Consider the following 12,079-nt stretch of genomic DNA (forward strand, 5'->3'; position numbering starts at 1 on the left):
CAAACACTAGCAATAGTGACCTCCTTCTTACTTAGTTGCTGCTCGAATGTTGTAAAACATGAAATTCAGGACCATATTATTAAACTGAGACTTCTGCTGGAAATCCGATAGGGTCTTCTCTGGACTGTGCGGAACAAGGTTTCTTTACAAAGGACATTTAAACTGCAGGTTGGTGCAAGAAAGAAACATTATTTACACACTCATGTATAGAAAGTGAGTGCTTGGTCTTAGCAGTGGCACATACGACTGTGCAAGAGTCAGTACCTCCATACAGTCTTTTAATCTAATACCCTTTGAAAAATCACAGTTATCTTCAAAATATTGATTTGCCAGACCTAGGCTGGCCCATTTCCTTGACGATTTTGATTTAAGATGTTGCAATGAACTGGAATTACATAATTTCATCTTTGTCATTTGTGATGCCTTTAAAGATGGGACCAGATTAAAATAATGCTCGGGGGAAGGTCAAACTTTTTAAAGATTGCAACATTGATTGTGAGTGCAGCATGAGGTGCAGCACCAATCACACAAAATAGAAATGCTTTGCAATGTAAAGGGTCACTTTTAGGGAATGCAAGCTCTTCTACTACTGTTTTATACAAAAGGGGCGCCTGGCCTTTCCCCGTTCGCTCCAGGTATCGATACTATATAGTCATATAATTCAACAGGGTGGCTCTAAATCTAAAATACACCTACATGTCTTACATTCAGTTTATTTCATGCATTTCGCTTATAGAGAAGTCCATATTCATGTTTCCACAGTGATACAATGAAAATAACAACATAATCACTGTAACACAGGTACACACATTGTGGTACATTACATATGTGCTCAATATTGGATAAATATTAGATAAAAAACAGAGTTGGTCTCCACATCTCTAACCCCTATCACTGAGTTGGAGCTAGCTCAATCTATATGACTGATTTAGTAAACTACTGATGTAGTGCACATCTGACACGACTAGTATTCTACATCTGTGGTTGGCCACTGGAGTGATTGGTAAATTCTCTAGTTGAGTCGGCCTTCATCAGGACATAAAAGTGATTAAATTCTCTTGGACAGGGTGCCTGTGTTCATTGTCTGTAGTCATGCGGGTGCTGTAGACCATGTGCACGTCTCATTGGGCAGCAAGGCATCGGTATCTGTTCTCGTAGAGTTATTTCTGTTATGGCTCCTATTATTGTGTATTTATTTTTACATATCATAATCTGCTTATGTAGTCCCGCAGGCTGTATCATGCCTTTTCGTGGCAAGTAGTTATCAGCTACAAACTTCTGTGCTGGTAGCCTGGGCGTGTCTGTGCTCATCTGTGCTGCGCCACTGGATCCTTCGGTTCAGAAAGATCCATAGGTCGAAACGCAGATGTGTCGACGACAAACCGAGAATACCAGTAGTGTCAGATATGCTCTACGTCAGTAGCCTAGTGAATCAGGCATATGGATTTAGCTAGCCCCGACTCAGTGAAAGGTCTTAGAGACATGGATAACGACTCTGTTTTTTTTAACCAACATTGAGCACACATGTAATGTACCACACTTTGTATACCTGTGTTACAACGTTTATGATGTTGTTTTGATTGTACTGCCACCGGCTTCACGCATCGATCTGATCTCATCTAACCACTGTAAGAACCCATCCCCTAACACAGATCCCAAAATAGCAATACATGGACACACTCCGGTAGGGAATGAGACTAGGGGATGGATTGAAAGTTGAACAAAGTTTATATCAGGCAAAAAATGCACACAGAGAACTCTGCTGCCTGAAAGAGCTCTGCTCAAACAATACACTGGCAGCACATTATAAGATTGAAATGCGTCACTGCTGACGCTTCGATATAGGTGCATACAACTTTAAAATAATAGGCTCGACGTGCAGATACATTATAGAAACATTGGAGACAGTCGCACCAGATTGGCTAGATTCTTGGGTGTTCGCTGAGCACCACGTGGGTCAGCTCGGCTCATCTCGATGGGGTGAAGGTCAGGCACACAAGATGAAGCATAACTAACTAATCTATTTTAGCAAAAACAGGAACTGAAGGCAAGCAACAAATATGGGGATGTTGTAGAGTTCACATTGTTAGGTATCTGATCTATTTTGCCCTTTATACCCTAGGGCATATACACCCTGACGTTAGGGCCCAGGTGCCCACCTTGGAGGTTTTGATCTGCCTGATGCCTCATGATATAAGGTGACATGTGTTATTTTTACCCAGCATATATAGCGGTAGGGGATTAGATATGTGTTGGGTGATCAGGTTGCTCATACAAAGGGGGTCAGATGTGTATCTGCATCAAGAGAGGTAGGGGAACTGTGGCTCTTCAGGGTGGGGTTCGAGGGGCCATGGACAGGTTTGTGGAGACTGATGGGCACACGGGTGGTGGTTCTGTCCCAGTCACACACAAGGCAGTGAGCTCAGAGGAAGAGAAAGAATACTGTTTCTTTTGCAACAATTTGTGACTGGGCTTCCGTGAGAAAAAAGCTTGTGCGGAGCTGGGCTGGCTGTGTGCGGCACTGGACCGTGGGAGAGATCGCTTTTAGAAATCATGGTGCAGCCTAGTAAAAAGATGGAGTTTGGGGTGGCATAAAATGGAGTCTGTATGTGTGATCTAATGGCTTCCGTCCTCTGCCGTCAGAGGGCAGTCAAGGGGGACGTCTCTCAGCGATGGGATGAGCATACAATCCATCTCATACAGAATGTACAGGGGGGTAGAAAAGACGCTTCCTCCCTTACATTCGCCCCTTCCGTTACTCCTGAAGTAATGAATACCCCATGCCATTAGTGCGTCCACGTTCTGCCTCCATCACAGCTTCATCCCAGGCTGGAGTCCCCTTTATTGGCATCCAAGCTCTGCACACTGATCTTAGGCTTTCACCCCTTCTGGCATATTCCTCAGGGGTGTATGTCATGCAGATACACCCACCATCCCCAGCCAGGTCAGCCCACACCTCCTTATACCATTTCAACTCACGGGGCTCTTTGATGGTTGTGTGTCACCAATTTTCCACTCTATCCCTTGTGTTGTACACTGCTGTCATGCAGTATTTGGGCTCATTAGTATGACCTGTTTGCATTTGTGCTTCGTTCGTATCATGAGGCATTTTGTTTGGATTGCCCACTGTTACCATCATCATTGCACTACTAGGCATAGATTTTTCACAACATCGAACCCCTACCTGGCACACACAGAAAATCAGCAGCAGGAAAACGATGATGGGGACCAGCAGCTTCATTGCCGTCCCGAACCATGATGGTACCCAGTCGAAAACTGTATCCAACCAGTCACTTGGTTGGACAACACCTTCCATCTTCCTCCTTTCTCCGAGATTGTGTACTGCTGCATTCACATTTGATAGTGTCCCGTTGTCAGCGTCTGCAGAAGGTACGAATGTGCAACATGCACTCCTGATTTTTCAGCAAACACTGCCTTCCATTGCCTTGAGGAGGTCCAAGACGTATCGGTTTTGCATTGTCATCAACTGCAGGGCTCTCTGTTCTACCTTGATGACGTTGAACCCTTCTTCAGTGTCGTTGGCCAATTGGATCAGCTCCAATCTTGTGATCTGTAGCCATTTGGCATTTGTTCGAGCTTGGATGCTTGGTACGAGTGACGCCAAAAAATGCTCAGCTGAGTTGAACAACTTAAACTGGTCCGGTATCTGTGCTAAGAGAATGGAAGAGTCTTTAGATATGTAGTTTGATGCTCTCTTTTTACGCGACACTCTGTCTTGTAGCATGTCCTCCGACAGTACATCATACATGGGGGGTTCTTCAGTTGTGGACTGGGGTGCCGTGGACAGTTTGGTGGGCACCCTCTTCCCATGGACATGACTCTCCGGAATCACCATCAGGGCCGAATGCAGCGTAGCTAGAGCACAAGTGCCTCTCTATGACTGCGGGAGGTGCAAGTATGCCTGTTTGCCACATACGCAATAATTGTCTATCAAAGCAGCGGATACTTTTCGCATGTCGGGGAGGACAAGTGTTTTGTTGCAGTGTTTGTTGGATCCCATGGGCACCTTTCCTTCTCTGTGGAAACAAAGTTCATATTCTGCTTCATGCTGGATCTTAATTGGCTTTTCGAGAGCTGTTAATCATATTATCTTAGCAATGATGTGCTGAGACCATGTTTGAGTGCAGGTTCTTTCTACCCATTGAAATCCTTCTTCTGACAGTCCTTCTAGTGTTTCTGCTTTGCACATCACTGTTGCCTCCTGCCATTTGTTTTCCGTGAACATTGTCCCCTTAATGACAAAAAACAGCTCCTTAATGCCAATTACTCCTCGAGGCTTACAGTGGCAGGTCTTCTCGTTCTGAAGTAGTTGTAGCGTTACTGTGTGTGCCTGGAAGGTATTTAGGTATTTAGAATTCTACAAAGTGCAAGATGAACGAGACACTGGGCATCCGCTATGAGAGTTTTTTGTGGCACTAGAACCTTTGGTGTCCCTGGCGCATGAGGTATCAGCGAACACAAGAAGCAACTTTCGTTTGTTGCCTGTTTGCCCATGGTGCTCATGTCAGAGGACCATTTATTAGACTAATGTGGGTGGCAGGGATCTTCCACTGCATCCAGCCCTAGGCTATGGTATGCATCATATCTGTTTCATTTTTTCCCTTTTCCTTCTGTTAGTCCCCCCAGGCCATGGTACGTCTATACAATTCTTTGATAGAGGATAGGAAAAATGCCTAAATTCAACATTTTGTTCAAAATGATGTTGTCAATATTGTATGTTTGGAGGAGTATTTGGTGGGGTGCTTGGGACATAATGTGCATAAACTCGACATTTGAGGTAGGGTCAGAGGTTGTCTGAGAGTGACTGTATGGTGGTGCTAATACATCAGAGGTTGGTTGGTATTCATCATATACATAAATTACATTTTCGCTAACATTCATTGCTAGGGACCCCGACTGAGGTGCTTTCATTGTGCAGTTTTCATGCAATGAGGTGAGATTTGCAGAGATATTATGGGCCCACATCAGTTTCATCCTGTTCCATATTGGCTGGCTTCCTTCCTGCACAAGTCCCCCCCTTCTTTTATATCTCCAATAATAGAAGAAAAACTCCAACATAAGCCTAAGCATAAAAATATCGTGGAAAATACAATGGCCATAAAATAAAGACCACAATCAAAAGAGTAAGCCCTAGTGGTGCTAACATTGTTCCTATTGCTATCCAACTCTGTTGTGGCGCTATTCAGGTCCCTTCTCTCCGCCATTTTCACACCTATAGAGTGGAATTCAATGGATTAAGTGCACTTTCAGTTATACAAAAACATATCATTTCGTTTTGTTACTTTGTAATAGAAAGATAAGTTGGAGAGAGAAAGAGAGAGAGAGAGAGAGAGAGAGATTCATACATAATATATACAGCTCATTCTCTTTCTATTATGTACATTTGACTTTTGTTCTCATACTAATTTTTACTCATGTCATTTTGCTGTTCTTTTCTGTACTCTATCAGTTTACTCTCTTAGAGCACTGCTATTCCTTTTTCATTTGGTTGTACCTCTGCTTGTGTTATACTGTCATGTGCCTTCCTAACATCTGAAAGGTGGATCCAATATTTCAGGCCCTTTACTTTCACCGCCAATGGTGTGCAATAAATCACTTCATATGGGCCGTGAAATCTTGGAGAATTCCACCTTCTCACAAAACTGTGCAAGTACACTAGCTCCCCTGGCATCAATTGGCTTACTGGGCTGTCGGCAGCTGTCATAGTGGTTCTTGTGTCACTGTCCTTTGTTTTGAAATGCTTCTCACTGCTCGTTTGAGTTGTGTTAGATACTCTTTGAGTTCCTCACCTAATATTGTTGCTGTTTTGTGGGCATCAGAGACCCTCCTTACTGGGGATAGGGGAGTCTGCATGAGCCTCCATGTCACTATCTCGCGTGGGGACAAGTGGTGGTCTTTGCTGAGCTGTGTACGCAATTGGAACAGAGCCAGAGCTAGGCAATGAACCAAATTTTTCTTGCGAGTATGGCACAATTTAGATAACCTGCTTTTAAGGAGGCCATTGATCTTCCCGACAACTCTGTTTGCTTGCAGATGATAAATGGATCACATTTTAAGTGTAATCCCTAACATGGTTATTACCTCCTTGAATAGGTTGTTAACAAAATGTATTCCATTGTCGGAGCATATGACATCACATATTCCCCAATGGGGGAACACTTCTCTCACTAGGAATTTGGCATCTGGGTGTGCACACGGTCCTGCTTTAATCCACCGCGAAAACCGGCAGATCACCACTATTAAATATCGTGCTCCATTGCACCTTTCTCCCATGTATGCGTAATCAATGTGCAGCTCACGAAAAGGTCCAATTGGGCAGGGAAGTGTTCCTCATAAGGTTTGGAGGGTCATTCCTGAATTGTATGTTTGACATGTGACGCATTCATTAAATACTCATGGAGGTTTGGAACAAACCAATCCTCTTGGTTGTCTGCAGCTATGTGTTGTTTGGTGATATGGGTGGGGAAGTGCAATTGTTGGAATGCTAATTGTAGCAGCTGTACGTGCTTTACCACTTTCCCTGTTGTATCCTGCCTCCATAAGAGATCTGTGGAGGATTGTGTACACCCCCTTTTTAGCCATAGGTCTTGTTCTGCGGGTGGGGTTTTCTTTTGTAGTTTTATTAATTAAGCTATTGGTAAGGTGTTGTATCATTCTTCCTTTTCTGTCTCTGTTTTAGCTTTCTGCATGCACTCTGCAGGCAGCGATTTTGTAAAATAGGCTGCTTTCTTTGCTGCGGCTCCCGCTGCTGTGTTTCCCAGTGATATTACGTCACTGTTATTTGTGTGGGCTTGGCATTTTACCAAAGCCACTACTGATGATTCGGCAAGAGCCTTTATCAGCTCATTCAAAAGCTCGACTTGTTGTACCGGGGATCCATCTGCGCTTCTGAACCCACTCCTCCTCCACCTGGACAATCCAGCATGTACCGTGTTGGTTACATATGCTGAATCTGAATAAATGGTAACTGCACACTCTTTTGCTGCATGCAACACTTCAACTAGTGGTAGTAGCTCTGCTCCTATTGCTGAATAATTCATTGGTAATCGTTTTTGTACAATGATCTCATTTTCCCCTTCCTCTAATCTTACTACTGCTGCGCCCACATGTTTTTCTCCCATCTCTGGGCAAATAGACGCTGACCCATCTACAAAGTACATTTTACCCTCCTCTAGGAAATGTTTGCTTGCTTTGGGAATGTCACCTCCATCCCCCTCGGATGTGGCACAATCATGATTTTGCATGTCTTCTTTTGTACATGGCTCAGTGAGAAATGTGGCTGGATTTACAATTTTGCAACGTACTATGAGGATGTTTGGGCTGGAAAGTATTATTTCGTAGGCTGTTGCTCTTTGTGTGGTGAGTGTGGATTTCGATCATTCGAGAACGACAAACAAGGAGTGCTCAACCAACAATGTAACAGAGCATCCCATTACTATTGTTGCACTTTTTTCAATCGCAATGGCTTCAAGGGCCTGTTCGCATGCGAAATGACCCTGCATTACTGAGTCAAGAGTGCCGCTGTAGTACGTTAGAGGCATGTGACCTAGTGATGTATTTTGTGTCAACACTGCAGTCATTAGTGTTCTGTTGGAGTGCGAGAACAGGTAAAATTCCTGCTCAAAATCTGGGGTGGATAAAACGGGAGCTGTCGATATTAGTTCCTTTACTGTTGTGAAGGCTATGTCCATGTCAGCAGTCCAGGTGATATTGGTGCTACCTTTTTGAGCTTCCTTTAGCACTTATAGTAGTGGTCGTGTGTATCCTGAATAGTCAAGTATCCATGCTCTGCAATAATTACATATGCCAAGAAACATTTGCATGCCTTTCACTGTGTGGAGTCTAGCTGCTGTGCGTACTGTTGCTGCTCTGTCTGGTATTATTCTTTCCCCGTCTTTGGATAGCTGTCCTAGGTACAGTCCCTCTGTCAGGCAGTATTGCAGCTTCCCTTTATCTACCGCAGCCAACAAATTCAGCAATATGATTGAATCTTCTCTGCATTGTTCCTCACTCTCACTGCAAATTAGGAGGCTGTCTACGTATTGTATCATTGTACTCTTGACATCAATATTGCAGAAATATTCATGTAATATTTGGTTGAAGATGCTTGGGCTTTCACAGTACCCCTGAAGCAATCTGCAATGCTAATATCTCTTTCCCCTCAGGGCGAATGCAGTCAAATATTGGGAGCTGAGGTCAAGTGGCACAGACAAAAAAGGTGTGTAGCCTTCTTTGGAATCCTGCACAGAATGGAGACGGGATTCGGGGCAAGAGGGAACTCCTTCTGGATGACGTCATTTAGTGGGCGGGGTTCCTGCACCATCCTCCATGCCCCTGCCTTTGATTTTTTTTTTTTTTTTAAACATATCTTTATTATTTTCATTAATCGTAACACAACAAACTGAGAAAACTCGTGCCAACATTTCTCCCCCCAACTCCCCCTCTCCCCTCCCCCCTCCCCCCCCCCCAGGACCTTGGGACTCAATTCGTGGACGTCTTTATGCATTGAAAATGTCCGTGACCTTTATGTTGTGGGGGCACCATTGTTCCATAAAGTCTGACTGCAGGTGTTCCAGAACCCCGCCCCATTCTTCGGAGAATCTGCTCCTAGTGCCTTGGATTATGTGGGTGACTTTTTCCATTGCTAGCTGCGCCCATACTTTTTGAAGCCACATAAATATTAGCGGGGTTTCCTTCTTTTTCCAGTTTTGAGCAATTGTTGTCCATGCCGCGATGAGAAGTCCCATAAAGCTTCTTCGTTGTGCTTTCGTGTAGCTTCTTGTAGTGTCATCTCCCATGCCACACATCCATACGCTCTCATCTAGTTGTCCCACCTCTGGAAAAATCTTGCCCATTTCTCCTTTAACTTCTTCCCAGAACGGGACTATCCCCCTGCAGGCCCACCAGATATGTCTCCACGTCCCTACTTCTCCGCACTCCCTCCAGCATAGGTTAGATGTTCCTGGAAACATAGTATGTAGCCTCTCAGGCGTGTAGTGCCACTGAGTCACTATTTTTATCCACATTTCTCTCATCTGCACCGCTCTCGTCAGTTTGGGGATCTGGGCCCAAATGTCCTCCCACTGTTTCCTCGTTGGTTCCCTTCCCAGCGTTTTATCCCATTTGCGCATATATGCCCATTTGGTCTCTTCATCTTGTTTGTTTATAAAGGGGTATAGTGTCGAGATCCATTTCTTTGCCCCTGAATTGGTTGTGATGTATTTCTCAAATGGGGTTAGGGTTCTCGTGGCCGCCTTCGCTATTTCGGGAGTTTTTAGCCAGTGCTTGAGTTGTTCATAAGTATATCTGTTCCGTGTGGTTCTGGTTGGGAGTGCAAGGCATGATTCGTATTGAATAATTTCATTGTTGCAGAACATTTCCCCTATTTTTGTTATGCCCGCCTCTTCCCATTTGTCTGATGTTCCTTGCTCCAAGCCTGGCGGGAACTGCGGGTTCCTCCATATGGGAGTGAATGGGCCTGTTGCGTTGGTCATTGTGCCCTTTCTTGTTTGGATGTCCCATGCCTCCAGGGTCGTGCTCAGTATAACGCTGATCCCTGTGTTGGGGTCTCTGTGTTGTTTCTGCTTCCAGAGTAATTCCACTAGTGGGGTTCTCGCCACCGCCCTATCTTGTGCGGCCCATAATTGTTGTGGGTCCTCTCCCAGCCATTCCCGGAGCACCTTCAATTGGGCCGCTTGGTGGTATTTTTGAAAGTGGGGCAGTGCCATCCCTCCTTCCCCAGTTGCCGAGGTTAAAACCGCCCTAGATAGCCTCGGAGTTTTCCCTTTCCATACAAAGTGTGAGACTACCCTCAGGAGTGATCTGAAGAATGAGCGGGGAATCCCCACCGGCAGGGCCTGGAAGTGGTACAGAAGCCTTGGGAGTATGGTCATCTTTACTGCCTGTATTCTACCCCACCATGATATCAGCAGTGGGTTCCATCTTTCTATGTCTCTTCGAACGTTAGCGAGTAGCTGCGGGTAGTTTCTGCTGTACAGTTGGTCTACCTTGTGCGTGAGAGTGATTCCCAGGTATTTAATACCCTCCTTTGCTATCTTTAGGTTGAGTGCCCTTGCCTCTCTCTTAATTTTATCCCCGTCGCCTGCTAGTATTAGAATTTCCGATTTGTTTCTGTTAATTTTTAGTCCCGAGATGGCCCCGAAAGTTTCTAACTCTCCCATTGCTGCTGCTAATGAACGATCCGGCTCCTCTAGAGCCAGCAGCATATCGTCCGCATATGCGGTAATCTTGTGTTGCATGCCTGCCATCGCTATCCCCTTAACATCCCCAGCTTCCCTAATTTTCATCAGTAGTGGTTCCAAGAATATAGCATATAGTAGGGGGGAGAGTGGACACCCTTGCTTAGTTCCCCGAGAAATGTACACCTTCTGCGATACCTCCCCATTGATGGCTACCCTGCAAGTTGGGGCATTGTAATTTGCTTTTATTCTGGCAATAAAATGTTCCCCAAATCCCATACATTGAAGTGTTTTAAACAACATGGACCATTCCACCCGGTCAAATGCTTTCTCGGCATCAAGTGCCAGGAGGATTGCTGGGATTCGCTTTATACCAATCTTTTCCACCAGATGGGTGACCCTTCTGAGATTGTCATGGGTTTGTCTCCCTGGGATAAAGCCTGATTGATCTAGGTGAATTAGGTTAGGGAGTAGCGGGGAGAGCCTAGCTGCTAAGATCTTGGTGTATATTTTGGCATCTATATTTATCAGTGATATTGGTCTGTAAGAGGCCGTGGAGGAAGGGTCCTTCCCTTGTTTGTGAAATACCAGGACCTTCGCTTCGTTCATGGAGGGGGTCACATTGCCACTTTCTTTAAAGGTGTTAAATAGTCTGGTTAGAACCGGGGTCAATTGGGCCGCATATTTTTTATAAAATGGGGCCGTATAGCCATCCGGTCCAGGGGCTTTATTTTTCGGTAGTTCGCTTATAGCTTTTCTTACTTCTTCTTCCCTTATGGGGTCTTCTAAGGCCTGCTTGTCTGCCGGTGTGATTTGCTGGAATGTGAGGGTTTTCAGATATGTGTCCTGTGCGTCTGCTCCCGGTTGGTCTGTGGTATACAGTTTCTGATAGTATTCTCTGAAGGCTTCCCCTATGTCTTGTGTGCGTGTACAGTGTTCCCCTTTCATGTTTGTGATACTTTTGATTGTTATGTCTTTCTGTTTGGCCCGTAGTTGTCTCGCCAGCAACTTATCTGCTCTATTTGCTTTGATGTAGTACCTCTGTCTCAGGTATAGGAGGCTCCTTTCCGCTCCCTTAGTGCGCAGCATTTCTAGCTGGCCCTGCGTGTGTCTAAGGGTCCTCTGGAGTTCCCTGGAGGGTTGTGTCAAAATTTTTCTTTGTATCTCAGTGATTGACCTTTCCAATTCCTTTTCCCAGTCCGACCTCTGTTTCTCCCTCGCCATTTTTAGTGCCATTATTTTCCCTCGGATCACTGCTTTGAACGCCTCCCATACTGTGGAGGTGGATACTTCCCCATTGTCATTGTCCGTAAAGTATTCATCTATCATTCCCCTTATAGTTTCCCCCATGACCATGTCCTGGATTATGTCCTCCGGCAATCTCCACCTCCACAGGCCCCTAGATTTCCCCTGTAGTTTCATATCAAGCCACACGGGTGCGTGATCCGATAATGCGATTGCCCCCTTTTCCACCTCCTGAATTCTGCCCATGAGGCCTACCGAAGCCCATAGGTAGTCTATTCGTGACATCGAGTTGTGGACATGAGAGAAGTACGTGTATCCATGTTGGTCCCCCCTGAGTTCCCTCCATACATCACCCAGGGTCATCTGATCCATTTGCTGCTTAAGTCTTTTCGATGGGGCCCCCTGACTATATGCCCCTCCGGTACTTCTGTCCCTTTGTGGGTCCCACGCCATATTCAGATCTCCTCCCAGGATCACTTCCCCCCTTGCAAAGGATTCTAATTTGTCCAGGGTGTCTCTTAGAAAGCTGTCCTGTCCCACATTGGGCGCATATACTGACGCTAGGGTAATCCTCTGTCCCTCCAGCAGCACATTTGCGAACGCATATCTCCCCT

Source organism: Ambystoma mexicanum, chromosome 13, assembly GCF_040938575.1.
Source record: "Ambystoma mexicanum isolate Mex_15411 chromosome 13, UKY_AmexF1_1, whole genome shotgun sequence".
NCBI lineage: Eukaryota > Metazoa > Chordata > Amphibia > Caudata > Ambystomatidae > Ambystoma > Ambystoma mexicanum.